Genomic DNA, 16,398 nt, shown 5'->3' with positions numbered 1-16,398 from the left:
CATCCAACATATTTCAGAACCCGTCCTTTTTGCAAAATATTCGATGGAAACTCAAGTCGTCCAACTTAACGAACGTGACGTCACAACCCTCCAACCTCGACACAACATATCGAAAGTAGTTGCAGATAAGTGTGGCAGAGGCCTAAGGGAAGGTTCGCAAGGAAGGTTAGGGTCGCCGAACACTCACCGCGCGGTGCGAGGGGACAGGGTGGACCCGCCCTCGCCCAGCCGGCGCCTGGGACCAGACTGCTCTCGGCGTCTGCTCTTGGGCTAGGTCCGCGGCGCGCGCAGCCTGGCGCAGCCCGGGCCTGGGTCAATGCTCCAGCCGCCGGCCTAGGGCCCGGCCGCCATCTTGTCGCGTCGGCCCCGCGCGCATCCGCGACCTTCAGGAGCCTCGCACACCGCCTCTATGTCGTTTAACGAAAATCTTCATTGTTTCCATATCTCCAGGAATATTGACGCATATCCACGGTCGGAAGTATGATTGCACCATATGTAAATATTTTTTTTAATATTTAAATACCTATAAAATTAATGTTGATTTTTTCGATGAACGCACTACTATCAAGACTTTTTAGAAATAAGGAAAAGAGAAATATATATCTTAAAAAAATAAAAGCTTGAAAATATACCTAAGTATCTAAATCTTATTTTCGACGTCATACACACGCGCGCGCACACACCATGTAAAGAACTCATTTCTGGAAGTTTATTTCCTGCAATAGCTTGCACAAGAGCGAACACAGTAATTAATTTCTCTCTTTTGGTTTTGTTGGTGATAATGGTAGATGTTACGTATTTATTAAGATTACGGGGGGGGGGGGGGGAATTCACCCCTCCCTCACCCTAGCGTGCGCCTTTAAAAGCTTGTTCGAGTTGCACGGGAATGGGCAACGACAAGTAAAGGCATGGTTTTTACGTTTTACGTCACAGGATAATAGTTGTGAATGCCTTTGCATGCACAAAAAGACGGTTTACGGACGATATAAAAAATTTTAAATTGCTGCTTTTAAAAAGCCCGCCTTAACCTGTTTGATATTATAGAATATTTTCTTGCACGGTGGTTGGCCGGTTCTTGCACGCTCCGCTCAGGCGGAACGTGACAATGAGGCATGCTTTTTCGTGCGTCCAGCCGGCGTTCATCGATTAATGACGCTATCACGTCAAAAATTGCCTACTTTCAGGCGTTGAATCTTTGCCGCTAAAACATTTGTTTGCGTTGCACGCGGAAACGGTGCGTCCTAGACAATTTACAAAAAGAGGGGTGTTTGTGTTCGTTATTTTAAAGATCAATAAAACAGCAACAAATATCCACAACGTCGGATGGCAAAAACTGTTGTATGCAATCAGTGTGTGCCATCACCAATAATTTAGGTGAAATTCATTATTTAAGAGAAGAATTCTGTACCATCAAACTATATTCTCAGAATAGAATTTAAATTTAAAAAATCTTTCAATTCTTTGCACAACAAATAGCTTCTAAATATGATTTCAAGTTTCTGTTTGGCGTTTATCTTTGAACATTTAGTTAGCATTCAAGTTTGTTTTATTTTCATTAAATCTATATTTGTTATGGATTTTTTTAAATATGTAATGTAATAGTAGAGAATTTTTTAATGTGATTAAGTGTCAGGAAATGAGTATCGCCTTAATTTCGCCACCAATATAGACGCTAAATAAATAACTACAGTGTGCAGGTTGCCAACGATTCACCTACCGTTCATCGCTAGCGATCATCACTCACTCATTTCTCGGAATCGGTGAAGTCCTAGCGGATCCCTTCCCAAGACGACGATCAGCGACAGAGTCCAGTCGCTTTTGCCATTTTCGAACGCCCGGGCTTGGGACTGTACATTTGCATTCGACCGTCACATAACAGGAATGGGGAGGGGGGGGAGCAGGAAATATGCACATCACTCACGTCATCTCGCCTTCTAAATGAGATCTCACAGTCATGTATTCAAACCACTGGAGATACCGCCGTGACCTTTCTTCTTTCGCTCCGACGCACGTGGCATGATCTCCATTGGTTTCACAAAAAATCTTAAACAGAAACGGTGAGTTCACTTTTTGCTTAAATCTTTTATTAATGAATGTTTCTATATTATTCAAAAAGAGTTATAATTTTTTACACATTTTATAGTTGCTAATGGTTTTAAAAGTTACACTAATTCTGTAATTGCGAGTTGTAATTCTTAATCCAATAATATCCCCTCCCCCCTCTTCCAGTTTCATATGAAATAATTTACAAAATATCTATTAGTGAAGGCATTATGTTATTTTGGTAGATGCAAGGTGAGCTGTTACAACACTTGCAATTTCAATTGTATGAGTACCCAATTGGCGTCGCCAATCGCCAATCGCCATAAGGCTGCTACTGTAGGCCCATTTGTCAGTGTTTTTATTGAATACACATGTTCATAATTTTTTTTTCTCCTATTTTTAATTCCCCCTTTCCTTCACCTCACGGAAAAAAAAATTTTTCCTGTATCCGCCCTTGGAGATCTCGTTAGTAAAATGCACGCAGCACGCACAAAACGCACAAACAATACATTAACAACAACAAGAGCGCTGCGTCTGAACCAATGAGGTTGTATGCAGTCTACGTTTTTCATTGCCACAATTTTTTTCTGCCTACTTTTATCTACCTTGCATTGTTTCAGGACATACTTTGTGACGTAAAAGATAATAAATACACACAGCAGCGTATGCATAATTTCATTTTGAGGTGGTGATTGTGGGGGAGAGGGGGTATAGAACCATTTTGCCCGCTAGTTGCTTTCAAATTCTTTCCTTTCGTTGGTAGGAGTGGCAGATTTTTTTTCATCAGGATTTCAGAGTATAATTTATTTCCCCCTCCCTCCCCGTCAAACACCCAGCCTCCTTTTACGACGATAACAATCGTATTTAAATTGCAACGAGACGTTCATGTCTGCACATTTTCCAAGTTATTCTTTTCGTATCCATAAACGGGCCTATGATTCACAGTTTGTTTCTGACTAGGCGTGACCGGCTTGTATAGGCAGTCATTCCAACCGACAACAACACAAAATTTAATCTTGACATAGCCTGTCTTTGACATGATTCAACTGACAATATACGAGTACAAGTAATTTCATACGTTCTTTGAATGATTCTCGCAACGGAAAAAAAAAAAAAAATGGGGCGGGGGCGGAGAGAGAGAACGCATTTACATACGTCGCAACTGTTTTGTCTTAGGAAACCTCCTGTGTTCGCCTTATACAGTCGTCGTTGAGCTGTCCCGAATAGTTTGAATGTTTCTAGATTCTTCAAAATAAGTTATAATTGTTTACACATTTTATAGTTACTAATGGTTTTAAAAGTTACACTAATTCTGTAATTGCGAGTTGTAATTCTTAATTCGAACCGAGATATTATGTCTGAATCAATAAAAATGGTAATAAAATGTATACAATAAAAAGTGCATCACTGTTAGAACGTCTAATAAATAGATAATAAATAGAACTTTTTTCTGCATATTTTCTATTCAAAATTAGTTGATGCAGATACAGTTATAAGACCTAAAGATATTCATGTGTTGCTAATTGTATTATCTACATGTTGGTGAAAAATAAGCTTGGCATCCAATATAACTCGAAGGTCTTAAAAGAGGACACCGCGTTTAATACTTACTATGTGATAATTCTGATTAACTGAATTAGTTTTCTTTTACTAATTACTATCGTAATTCAGTGGCGTTTGTTAACTTGAAAATCAGATCTGGACATATTTCTAAATTATATATTTTTTATCATCAATTTTGATTACAGTTGGAATATCATTTATTAAATTTTAAATAGTAGTTGAGATAAATTACTACTTTGCGGAACACCTAATACCAAGAAATTGCATTTGCAAATTTGACTGAAAAATGTCTATTTGACGAGATAAGATTGTGTTGGAAAGTATAAAATAGAATATTTTATTTATGTGTGGATGTTACACGTGTATGTGTTAAATCTTCCTGTGGTTTTCCATAAATAATATTTTTAGGAATAAAACTCAAGTGCCTATATATATTTTATTCGTCGAAAACTTCTAAAATACTACATAACAAAGGTACTGGTCAATAGTCTGTGACTAAAATTTAACTGTCAATAATACTTCAAGAAAATATATACCGATAAATGGTTGAACACACAACATCGGTACGGTATACAACCACTCACTGACTGATACACACTTACGAAAGCAAAAAACATTTTAAATGTTTGTTTGAGCTTTATTTATAACATGGTAGAATGATAATGCTGCAGTTACAAAAAACTAAAAAGCTAAAAAACTATAAAATAATATTTTTGCAAACTCCGTTCCCCCGGAGAAACCCCCGGAATGGCCACCGCATGGGGAGCCCAAGAAAAGAAACGGGCTCCCCATTTGGAAGCCCCCTGGAAGGTTTTTTTCTGTTCCACCCACCGTTTATTTGGTAGCCCGACTTGTTACAAGGGATTGTATTCCTACCAGAGAAAATGCCACCATTTTATCTGAGCAATCCGCCTTTGAGGAGCCGGGGCGCGAACCCGGGTCCTGTAAGTCACAACTCTACCCCAGAACCAGAGTGGTAGAGCGGCGAAACAAATTTAATTTGTATGTTCTTATGTTGTTCGTTCAGTGAAGTGTGAAAACGATCGCCAAGCTTGGCGTAAACCTTAATATGTAATATTATTACAAAAACCTCACTGACCTGAGACCACTCGGCACTGAACTCACGACACCCAACATAGCAATGCCTCAGAAACACAGATTTTTTTTTAAACAGACTTAATGTTTCTAATCAGTTTACCGTAATAGCCTATAACTGCACACAATTGTGTAAAATAAGTATAAATAACACACGTGATAAAGATACAACTAAAAATAAGTTTTCTCGAATGAATAATAGGTGGAGAGGCCCAGAAGTGAGATGAACACAATAATTAAATAAAAAATTAATATATTACGTTTTTAAAACGGACTAAAAAATTTATATAAATTTCTCTTAGTCCCGTGCAGATTTATTGCATCCTACAGATTCCTAACTCCATTACAGATTGTCCTGAAATTTTGTGATTGTAAACTTTTAATAGCTGTGGAAATACTAAGATTTTAAATGAAAAATAGTACACCTAAGTCACTAACAATTTTATTGCACTGCAAATGATATGAACTGTTGGGTGAGTTGCGCCTCACGTTTTTTCTGTTCATCATGCTTGGAATAAAAAGTATATTTGTATGAAGAGAAACAGAAACTCTTCTTAATTACGCGAGTCACTTGGTAAACTAACACCTATGCTTTATATTAATGTTAAAAAATATAGTTATTTATTAAATTTTTCTTAATAGGCTCTACTAAGTAATAATAAAGATATTATTTTATATTAAGCTGCCGTAACCACAAGGTCCCATGGTGTAATGGTTAGCACTCTGGACTCTGAATCCAGCGATCCGAGTTCAAATCTCGGTGGGACCTGAGTTTATTTTTTAAACTGCGAAATACTTTATTTTGAAACCCGAAAAATTATGAAACAGGGTGGTAAATCTAAACTTCAAATTTAATGCAAAATTTCACAAACTAATCAAATTGACACCTTTAACTGTTTATAATGAACAAAGCTTATTATTAGTGTTTTTTATTTTTTTTCTTATTTACCTCTTAATTTGCTTTCTTTCCATTAAAAAGAAAATAGGAACAAATTGCAAATCACTAGCATCAAAATATTTGCTCATTTCATTTCGTTAAAGATAGTTTATTTGCCACCCGCTTGGAGCGCAACTTAGTTGACGCAACAGTTCGCAGATAGCAGCACCAGTCGTGGCCGGGCAAGGTTGCCACGTGCAGGAGGTCAATCTCTTGGCCTGCCATTGGCCCGATGTTCTAGCAGTCAAAAACGGGAATGTGGGTCAACCCGGTGTCGGTATTCTTCTCAACATAAAAATAAGTAAAGAGAAACTGAAACAGCATTCCATACGAGATAATACGTGTTTTCGTCTGGTGGATAATTTTACACTAGATAAAAACTGTATTAAGAATTATAAGTATTTCAAAATAATGATAATAAATTAATGAATTTGAGTACAACCTAAGGTTATGCAACTCAAATATTACATAATCATCCATAACATTTGTTTGCAATATAACCAGTTCATCGTTTTTTTAATGTCTGACAAAATGTTTAGCAAAACCCACAAACAGAATTCCCTGATGTTCCTTGACTTCTCCAGATCACTTATAAATTTTCTATTAATAGTAATATTTCTAGGTCATCATCACATGGAATTCAACCTCAATGCCATAAAATACGATTCTGCTCATAAAAACTTGGCACAGTGGCACTGCAACATAAACATAACAAAATCTGAACCCATAAATGATATACAGGGCACATTTGTCAATCGGTGTGAGTTAAAAGGACACTTCTTTGTCTAGCCATTTCATTTAATCAAGGAATTCATAGAATGTCGTTTAATAGATACGTGATCTAATAGACATTTCCCTAAGTGTTCCCTGATTTTTTTCAATAAATTTAAAAGTGCCTGACTATTGCTGGTGTTTTCTCTTATACTAAACACCCTGTTTTTACTTCGAGTTAATAATAATAATTTAAATAATAATTATTATTATAAGTTTAAGAAATTCTAAGCCGAAATAAGCGCAACCGCGTCACAGAATATATGAATAGTTTGAGATAACTACTGAATATATTTATTAACATTTTCTCCGAGAAAGAAATTATCGTAAAAATTCTCTAAGCGTACTAATTTCAAAATAATATTATGCTAAGTTAATGGTGTTTACATCCAACCATTTGCATAAACAAAAATTGATATTTTTCAACGGTTGATATCAAATACACTATATATTGATGTTTATCACTGACTCTGTAACGCTGTTAGATAGCGCCTACCTGCAGAATGCCAGCATGTTTTGTTGTTGGGGGGGGGGGGGGGGGGAGGACGTGGTGTTTTACAGTCACACATTCATAATTTTTTGTATGTGTTAAGGAAGTGCATTGGAATTTTGCACCAAAATATGGCTCTAGAAGTTAAAGTAAACTTTTTTTTTTTAATTTGTGAGTTTTTATTCGTTCTTTTATATTTTGAATTCGCAAAGTAAATAAATATTAATTTTATCGCTATAAATCAATCTCGATTGCGTATGTCGTTAGAAATAATTAAAGATGATTGAATGAGACATTTGTCACGCAATGTAATTTTTCAAGAGGTTCTTCATTAAAAACAATTAGTTTTGTTGACTAAATTAATCCCAAACCTTGTGACATCGAAATCCCTAATACTCAGTGAGTCTCGCCAGCAGCTTACTGGCGTATCACAGACTGCACTCAGATTATCATTTGTCTGTGGATCTTTAACTTCCAGGTTCGTTTGTGTTGCCGAACATGTGATAGAGCTTTCTTCACCTTGGACGAGTCGCGCGCTGTTCAGCGCGGGTCTATTCCTGGTGCTTTTTTTAATGATAAGCTTTTTTTTTTGTGTTGTGCCCAGTACTATCGAGGGGAAGAAGGAGTGAAAAATCTATTTGGCCCGGTTATCGGGAGGGATGGGAGGCGGTGAAGTTCCGAAATATTTTCTTTATGCTATTGTTAACCTAGCAGAACAAAATTACAATTTTGTTGCTAACGAAATTCATCGAAAACCTTACAAGTTATGCCATTTTTAAGGATCACGTTTACAGTTATGGCCACGGTAACTTTAAGTCATTAGATTTTTTTTCAAGTGGGGTTTGAAAAATTTTTCAAAAAGTAAAAGGGAGCCCGACAAACTTATTTGCCCCGGGGCTCTTAGTTTCTCTCGACGGCCCTTTTGTGCCAACGCTTTTCTTACCTAGGTACCGCTAGCTCAGTGATTCATCACAAAGAAAGCGTTATTATTTTCATTCTTTTACCGAAAAATGTGAAACATTTTGGCTGTTGAAGCTTCTCTCCGTTACCAAATTAGCTACGAACTCTTAAAAGTCTTGTTACGTAAACAGCAAATGTAATGAAATATTAAAAAAAAAAAGAAACGACGTAATATTATTTTGTTTGCGAGTAGCTCGACTACTAAGAGGCTAATAGCTACAAACAAATAGCAGGTAACTTCCGGTTAAGCAAGGGTAATTTTATCTTGTATTTATTTCACTGTACAGTCGTGGATGGAACATAAACTAGAATATAAGCTTTTTCAATGCAACGTAACACACCTCAACAACTAAAAAATGTTATCTAGTGTTCAGTACTCGCTAGTGATGTGTAACATTTAAACTTGGTAACGAGCAAATTCGTGTGTTCTCATGTTGCAAAAAAAAAAAAAAATTGTAAAACAAAACTCGGATACGAAATTTAACGTAGAATTCTTTAAAATAATACCGAGCGCAGACCTGCCAACATTCAAATTTAAAAAATCATGAGGTCCTCGATAAAAATTTTCAGGCCCATAAATACAGGTTAGATATAAAAAACAACAAATGAGAATCTTTAAATTTAAGTGACATACCTGTACATATGTTACATGGTCTCTGCTTCAAAATTTATTTCAACAAATTATAGGTTGCAGATTTAATTTAGTTGAACTTAATTTAGCGCTGTCGTGTAGTGATCATGCAGGGCCGCAACTAAAAAAGATGTAAAATAACATTCTGCTCGTGTAACACTATTATCACTGTTCACAGCAAAATTAATTTTTTTATTGGAAGCAATACACTTCACGTGTTAGTTGTGTTTTTTTGTAGCGACATGTTTCACAATGTCTCCTCTTCCACTATGCGAGATAGAAAAATCAGCACGGCACACGCTACAAAACGCAAAATTGCTTCCTTTACGTGACTCGAGTATTGATGGAAACTCGTTACTGTAAGCTTTCGTAAAACTTGTTTTGTAACTTTTACAAACAAAATCTTGGGGCCCCAAAAAATCGTGAGGAAACACTATTTTGGCGTGAGGGCGTGAGATGGACCTTAAAATCGTGAGCCTCACACCAAAATCGTGAGAGTTGGCAGGTCTGCGAGCGTGATATATATACGAAAAGTGTTTTCAGTGTTTCTGGTCGCGAATCACGCGTAGTTTCCGCCGCTAGAATTCTCTACCGGAGCAGCTACGTCGACTATCAAATCATCCCGTTAGCAGACCGAAATTTTGAATTCTATAATAAAACTGCTCCAATAAAAGTGAAAAACACTTGAAAAAAAAATTCTAAATCCCGGCTTTGGAACTAATTTTCGAAAAGGAAGTTTATTTAAATACTGCCCATCGTGTTAAAACTCATTAAACAGTTAATACTATAAAGTTTTATTTTTTGGGCTTTGTGAACTGACACAGGTGGCAGGCAGCACTGTGGTTATACATTTCCGTTCCATGCGACTTCCATTCATGAAATTACTCCTACCAAATGCCCTATACCGAGAGCTAAGATGTTACACATCAAAAATATTCGGCTGTAGGATTGTTATAAATGTTCCAAAACTATTCGCTGAGAGAGTTAATTGACGGACGCAATAAGCCGATTGCTGGTCCGGTCACATTATTTATAACTTACGCGGGTAATAGAGAAACTACCTTCAGATTGCAACTTACCCTGTATTCTAGTACGAAGGCACGCGTCCATGGTGGGTTGGTGCCTAGCGGCGGTGGACTGTCGGATGACGGTGAACTCCGCAAGCTACAAGCACATGTCGGACGACAACAATGGGCCGCGACGAAGCTTCGAGGCGCAGTGCTTCTCGGAAGACCGCTAACTGCTTGCACCAGAGGCCAGTGCAAACCGTCGTGTCGCTTGCGTAGAGGAGGGAGGAAGTGGAGACAAAGGGAAACATGACGTCATTGTAAACTGCGACCCACCGCAGGTCCGGGACAAGGAAAATTGTGGCGGTGAAAACAACAAAAAAATATGTTTTACAATATGTCACCAAACTCAGGAGGTGGCCACGTCTGCAGGATTACATGTTTTTTTTTTCTTCAGCTAATTGTTGCGCCTTATTGGTTGAACGCTCAATACATTGGCTGAAGTGTAGGGTTTTCATTGTGGAAACAGTTTTAAATTACTTTTTTTTTATGAAAGTGATTGTCTTTAAATTTTTATCGCAAATAAAAGATGAAACATTTAAAATATAACATTGGTCGTCTGGATAATGTTTAATTGAACAAAATTCTACAACCACTTAAAAACTTTTTTTGCTATGGTCAAATATTTCTTTCAAATAATTGGAGCTGACAGTAGGTCAGATAAATGTATGAAAAATCTGTGTGTTGAACCCCCATTGCCCAATAGTGTGTATGTGTGTGTGCATTATATTCGTATACTAACAAAAACGTATGATATTTGGTATACCATTTGAAAACACAAGTGCCTGTGTTTACAACAGCTGATTTTGATAGTTACATCGTCAAATCTTAAGCCAATGGTGGCGTCATGAGTACAGAAGACAAGAATCTGTTCGTGCGATATCACCAGGCACCAGCGTAGACCGAAATATTCCAAGCATTTCCCCTGTTTGCCGCATCTTGGGTCGGCGGTGACCTCTCGAGACAGTGACAAACCTGCTATCCACTAGACAGACTCTCGCATTCAGCAGCCAATGAACAAGTGACATCAACCCGAGACTTCAGAGGCCTTCGATGGACTCCATCCTGCATGGCTGCTAGAAATTACATTCAATTTACCGACTTTTCAACTATTAATTCGTCTCAAATTTCCTTTAAATGGAACCAAGCCCGCAATTAAAACCTCCGAGTTATGTTTCCCGTTTCTAACATGATAAACACACGAGTGGAAGAAAAGGAATGGGAGTGTTATTGCAAAGTCTGGACAAGTTTTTTTTTTTTTTTAATGTTTTGCTGATATTCCAAGGTTCTTCTTGAGGATTCATGTTCATGCTAAGCGAGCTTGGTACCCGCAAATGTACGAAGATAATGGATGATTCGTAACCATTGTTCTTGGTATATTTTAAGGTGAACATGTTTAATAGTTTGATGGCGGAACACGCGAGTGCATAGTCGGTTCCTAATCGCCAGCCCAGGGTTGGGGGCATGAGTCCGCAGCGAGCACGTGGCACGTGGCACGCGTGCCGACGGACGAGCCACGTGCCACGTGACCCGCGGGCTGTGTCCGTCGGCACGTGGTGGCGCGGCTGATGCGGCGGCCCCCCCCTCCTCCTGTTCCCTGCCCGGGTCAGCCCCGCGCTGTCATTGCTTAGAAACACTCTAATAGCATTTCCTAACTTGATGTAAGTTTTTGGACATACCTACGCCATTGCTAAGCACTTTTTCTGTAGAAGAAAAACTAAAAACTAAAAAAATTATTAATAAATAAAAATACCCAAGAGACAAAAAACCACAAATTAAGCAAAAAATTGCTGTTGTCAACAGGATATAAACACCACAAAATATTCCGTAACAGCAATGGCGTATATCCAAAAACTTACATCAAGTCATGCACTCCCATTGCACAAATCTTTCAAAGACAGCATTTCCTAAGTTGCGTGTTTCTTAATTAGGACGATTTTAGGTTATGTGGTTCTGCGTTGTGTGTTTCTAAGTAATGACAGTCCTTAGTTGTGTGTTCCTAAGTTATGATAGTTCTAAGTTGTGTGTTTGTAAGTTATGATGTTTTAAATGTTATTTATTTCTAAGTTACGTGTCTAAGTTATGACAATTCTAAGCTGTGCGTCTCTAAATTATAACTTTTCTAAGCCCCGTACTTTAAATTCAAAATCATAGTGATCATCTAGGCATTTTAAATAAAATTCAAAAACTTGTCAAGTAAAGCAAAAACGCTCTTGCTACCGCGTGAAAGGGCGTACCCAGAGGGGGATATACCCCCCCCCCCTTTTTCGAAATACAAAGAAATTCATCATTCCTTCCAACAAATGAAAATAATTTGAATGTAAACAGTGTAAGAAGTGGTTCTTCTCTCTCTCTCTCTCTCTCTCCCCTCCCTCAGAAAAATGAAATTCTGAGTAAGCTCCTGACCGAGTGCATATTTACACATTTCCCAACGGAACACTTAACTCAGAGTCCGCCGTGGTTTCTACGAAGATACAGCTATCTGGAACTACAAAAAAAAAAAAAAAAAAAAAAAAAACTTTTATTTCCGGAGCTTTTTTCGTCGTACAGTCCATAAATTTACTTTTATTTCGAACAGTGCACTCTTACGCTCCCGGCCGAAAGAAAAATAATAATTAATAATATTGTTGTCTGTGTCTCTCTGCCCAGCCTTGTTTGGTCTAACAATGAATCTACTGACTGCAATGTACAACCAAGAGTCCTTCCAGTGTCCGAGGTCAGAAGTCCTTGGGTACACAATGTTGTTTCCAGCTAAAAAAGTTAAATGGAAATCGTGGGGAAAGGGGGGGGGGGCATATTTCGAAATGCAACTTATATCATGCCATACAATAAAAAAAACTAACAAAAGGAAGGTAATCCTATGGTTGTAGTTCTTATGACGCAATGCCTCTATTTCGTAATTAGTTTCTTTCAAAAGTGTTGAAATACAAGCAACCATAATGAACTTTTTTCCCCCTTCAAAATCAGTTGCGTGTGTGTGTGTGTATGTATATGTATGTGTATATATATATATATATATATATATATATATATATTACAGTTTATTTCCTCAACTTCGGAAGAGAGGTAGCTGTTTCCCTATCTCCTTTGACGCCACTGGATGCACCCTTGTATGGATACAAGTCAATATCTTTAATGATTCCAGGGCCATAGATTCTCTTTTTTTTTTTTAAAAAAAAAAAAAAAAGAAAGACGTCTGATTAGACCAGCTAGTGCTATGCTATCGTGTTACACAAAGGCGGATTTTCGTCAACGAGTATGTGACGAGGAGTTAGAGTACATGTAATCTTGTAATCGCAGTGCAGCGCCGCCAATAGCAGGCACGCCCATCAGTAATCACACGCATGCATACAATAAAACAAATTTCTATTCATTTTACACAAAATACTAGACTACAAAACATTTAACACTCGCTGCTATACTGTAACAAGCTGGACCATTTATAAATTATTTCAAAATAACACAGGATTGCTAAAAAAAAAATTGTTTATTTTGGGAAAGCTAACATGAGTATCAGGAATTATATTGATTTGAAGTTCTTTACAAAATATTTACCTGCTAACTACAGGCGCTACACGAGCTTGCGATAATTATAGTAAAAAAAAATGCTGATAAACACAATCGTGTCTATGTTTCTCTGTATACATAATAAATAAATAACACTCCGTATATTTTCGTACCGGGACGTCTAAACCAGTAATGATCACGTACGGAAAATCCGAAGTACTTTGGAGCACTGACGGTGTAACAACATGATACCGCAGCAGCGCGTACGAGAGTTATGGGATCCCCCTTCTGAGTGCTCATGCCAGTGTGAATGCTCCGACGAGACGTGAGCGCGCTGACGCAACACGCCAACTGCTGAGAAACAATTGAATTAATTCATAATTTATTCACAACTGGCGAAACTCGCGCACGTAACTGCAGGCCAGCATCAAACTATGTATTTGTTTCCCAACTTCTTGCAACTATGCTTCTTCGCCTTTCTTAAAAAAATTTCATTTTTCTGTGCAGTCACAAAAGTTTAATTTCGACATTGTTATACTTGTAGGTTGTCCGTGCGTAAGTCTGTGTCAGATGATAATCTCAAACTTAACGGTTCTCAGAAATAGTACCAATGGTCTACGAACCCTTTTGCCACTGTTGTTTCATCCTGTCAACAGTGTAAATGACGGTTTCAATTTTTTTTTAACGAATACTTCTTTTTTTCATTTGAAGAATATGCGCTCTGTTTTCTTGTTTCTAAATCATTTTTATTCATATGCTTTTCGTTATACAGCTGAAATAATAGTTTCGATTTCTATGTGGTATTTTTTATTAGTACTAATATAATATTAACTTTTTAAAAAAATACTTTTTTCAGAAACACTTTAATATCCTCTTAAATTGTTCAAAATAAATTAAACAATAGGTTATGTATGTTTCATTTCCAACAAATTAGATTTGTAAAATGTCTTCTGATTTCCAGGTTAACTTGGTTGGTTTCACGGGAGTAAAAATTAAACTGTGTAGCAGAGAAAAGTATATCAATGGGGTTTTATGAACCATATCGTAGTAATAATATCGTGTAGTTTAAAAAAGAAATATTTGGGCTTTTGCTGAGAAACTTTGGCCATGTGGTTGAAAAATTCAGAATAAATGTATAGGTACTTCCAACCAAAAACATGATTTACAAGGGGAGGGCACGACCTGAGAAATTCACTTTGCGATGAGATTCGGTGTATTAGTAGTATACCTTTCGGGTGCTCACTCCTTCATATGGTTGTGTGTTTTCGTAAAAATACATTATGTTGTGTTGTTTTGCAAGTGACGTTTGGGAAATAGGTACCACTGATAATACTTTTGAAAACAGAACAATTTTGAGACTATATCTTTACATCACTAATACGCAGTTTGAGAAGTACTTTGTTCTTTTTTTTTAATCCATGCATGCGCATAAACAGCATATTGTGAATTTAAATTATATTCATAAAATATATGTTCACGAAAATTATATGGTTTACAATATTTACAAACAAGAATGAGTTACACGTCGTTCAGAATGGTCAATTAATAGATTAGGCGTTGACAATTCAAAAAGCAAAAATTTTAACGTAAAATGTTAATTCCCCTCCTTGCTTCCTCTCTCCCCCTCCGCTTCGGTCAGAAGCGCGCAAGAGGGGGCGTGTACGAGGATACACGAACTCCTGCGATATTTTACCATTTACGAGCACACGATGGTTACGAGCTTCAAAGTCATATACGTACACCCTGTTTTTTACGTCCACTCTGTCCATTCTTACGCCATTCTTTTCTGCGGCTTCTGCTAGTTTCGCTGAGATAAAAGACATCTGCGGCATACCTTCCAGGGGTGGCCGAGCATGCATTACATGGACACGGCGGGAATCTGCGTCTAAAAACCTAACTGAAACTAAGTGGTTGGGAGGTTCTGGGTTAGGGACGACTCTTAAGTGCGTCTCAGGCCGAAGCCTATATGCTTAATCATTCTGGGTTTCAGCCATGCAGAAAGGGTATCGTGTAATTTGCTCGGGGATTGGCCAGCCGTGGCAGCGATTGATGCCATGACTAACTCCCCTATCTTAAACTCTAGACTATGACTAGTTAACGTTGTTCCCAGATGAAACCTGCATGGACACAGGGAAAACCCCGGGCACATTCGTGCAGGGTTAAATAGTGGAAGCACTAAGCAGGCAGGTTCAGTACAGGACAAGAAGGATGGCCCAAAAGAAGAGTTGGCCAGGGGCAGAGAGTTCCAACCAAGCTGGGGTCGGGAGCTTGGACCTGGCGGTCCGCATTGGTGTTTGTGCGCGTGTGGGTTGGTACGAGTGGTACGCATGCGACAGTATTCGTCACCCAACGGCTGGCAGTCAGCGCATGTCCTTGTTGATGGTCTCCACCATTTTCATATTTTGTGAATAGTGCTTTGTTGTGGCGTGTGTCTTCTATGGCATAGCATACGTTTTAAAGTTCCCCTGCACGTGGTGTACCGCGGGCCCTTCGCCTGGTTAAATTATACTCAGCTCCTCTAGCACTGTAAAAACATACCCTTCCTGTTCAGCTATCTCCTCCGGTGAGGGAGGGGGTTAGGGTGGAAGGGAGGGGTGAATAGGGGGAGTAAAAATGGTAGAGGTGGACGTCAACATCGGTCCAGCCAGTTTGTTTTCGACAGCCCTTGAAATGTTTGGCTTATTACGTCTAAAACGTCCGTTTACGATTAATGAGTTAAATAGGACGAACGAAACACGAACGCGCATAAACCTACTGACCATCATCAGGCGTGGTCAAGCACCGTTCCCGCAATGACTCTTGTGTTGCGATGGCGCGGTAAAAAGAGACTTCAACTGCTTCACGGCATGCACAACTCCAGGCAACTTCTGAGGGCCCCGCTAATCCGGACACACATGCGGTGTGCAGAGCTTCCGAAGAGAAAAAAAAAAAACAAGTGATTTGAAAACTGCTCAATATATCCGAGTGCTGTCTGTTTACCAAAAGCGTCTAAGAATACGCCGAAGGCGGATCAACAGTTCCGTTTACGTATTTCGTTTTTAAACTGTAGTTTCATAAGAGTGAAAATGGTTCGAACGAGTGTTTTCAGAGTAATTATTCTTAGGCTTGAAATACCCAGTACATATTCAAAGAAACGCTCGCATTACACATATATCATAATTTCCCTGCCATCTAATGAGACGCATGACGAGAAGACCGCGCGAGTACACTCCACTTGCCCTTAAGTCATTCGACCTAAAATGAATTTCGGCTGAATGCCTGTTAGGTCGAATGACTTTTAGAGCAACTGACTTTTAGGCCAAGTGACTTTTAGGTCATGTGATGTTTAGGAAAT

At 38.3% G+C, this 16,398-nt stretch overlaps 1 protein-coding gene and 1 non-coding gene across 2 annotated transcripts in view; one reads left to right on the top strand and one right to left on the bottom strand.

The window, feature by feature from the left end:
* Positions 1-16,398, bottom strand: part of LOC134532727 (uncharacterized) — an 88,226-nt gene that overhangs the window by 20,257 nt on the left and 51,571 nt on the right. The gene's annotated exons all lie outside the window — the stretch shown is intronic.
* Trnaq-cug (transfer RNA glutamine (anticodon CUG)) lies at positions 5,399-5,470 on the top strand. The gene has a single exon. It is a non-coding gene; the product is annotated as a tRNA-Gln (tRNA).

This window comes from Bacillus rossius, chromosome 6, assembly GCF_032445375.1.
Source record: "Bacillus rossius redtenbacheri isolate Brsri chromosome 6, Brsri_v3, whole genome shotgun sequence".
Lineage (NCBI taxonomy): Eukaryota > Metazoa > Arthropoda > Insecta > Phasmatodea > Bacillidae > Bacillus > Bacillus rossius.
This window is presented reverse-complemented; position numbering and strand designations above follow the sequence as displayed.